Genomic DNA, 1,103 nt, shown 5'->3' with positions numbered 1-1,103 from the left:
CTTTTCGGTTCTATACAAAAATATCTTAAACAAGAGTAGAAGGTTCTTTACAGACCTTGAATAACAATATTCAACTTCATAGAAAAAAAAAAACCAGGATAGCCTAACCAATCTTGTACAGTAAAAGAACTTCTGAAGGTATCACCATTCCCAGTTTCAAGCTGTACTACAGTGTTGAAATAGGAGTGGCAGGGCTGCGTCCTGGCACCTGGCCGCCCGCATGGCTAGGTTATGCCCCGAAATAATTACACAGAAACTGTATTCTTTCAAACACTGCCTGGCCCGGCTAGTTCCAGTTTCTTATTGGCTAGCTCTTACATATTGTTCTAACCCATTTCTAATATTCTGTGTAGCCCACGAGCTGGCTTACCAGGGAGGATCTTAACCTGCGTCTGTCTGGAGCGGGAGAATCATGGCGACTCTTTCACTAAGCTTCTTTTTCCCAGCATTCTCTTCTGTATACTCCGCCTACCTAATTTTCTATCCAATAAAATGGGCCAAGGCAGTTTCTTTATTATAATTAACCAATGTCCTTCCTCCATCACTACAGAGCTATAGGAATAAAAAAAATGTATTGTATTGGCATAAAAACAGACATGTTGATCAATGGAATTGAATTGAAGACCCAGACATAAATCCACCACATATACCTAATTTTGATAAAGAAGTCAGAAATACGCAATGGAAAAAAAGAAAGCATCTTCAACAATGGTATTGGTTTAACTGGATGTTACCATGTAGAATGCAAATAGAACCGTATCTATCACCCTGCACAAAACTCAAGTCTAAGTGAATCAAAGCTGACATAAAACTAGATTCACTGAACTTGACAGAAGAGAAAGTGGAGAATAGACTTGAATGCATTGACACTGCAGACAGTTTCCTGAACAGAATACCAAGAGTGCAGGCACTAAGATGGACAATTAATAAACAGGACCTCATGAAATTGAAAAGTTTTTATACAGCAAAGCAAACTATCAACAGGACAAAATAGGAAAATTTTTACCAATCCCATATCTGACAGAAGGCTAATATCCAGTATATATACACACACATAGAGAGAGAGAGAGAGAGAGAGAGAGAGAGAGAGAGAGAGAGAGAGA

At 38.7% G+C, this 1,103-nt stretch overlaps 1 protein-coding gene across 11 annotated transcripts in view; it reads right to left on the bottom strand.

Moving 5' to 3' along the window:
• Nucleotides 1-1,103, bottom strand: part of Zfand4 (zinc finger AN1-type containing 4) — a 74,635-nt gene that overhangs the window by 9,156 nt on the left and 64,376 nt on the right. The gene's annotated exons all lie outside the window — the stretch shown is intronic.

The sequence above is a fragment of the Alexandromys fortis genome, unplaced genomic scaffold (genome assembly GCF_014885135.2).
Source record: "Alexandromys fortis isolate MF-2015 unplaced genomic scaffold, M_Fortis_MF-2015_v1.1 scaffold_59, whole genome shotgun sequence".
Classification (NCBI taxonomy): domain Eukaryota; kingdom Metazoa; phylum Chordata; class Mammalia; order Rodentia; family Cricetidae; genus Alexandromys; species Alexandromys fortis.
The sequence above is the reverse complement of the archived record's forward strand: the minus strand, read 5'-3'. Positions and strand labels throughout refer to the sequence as shown.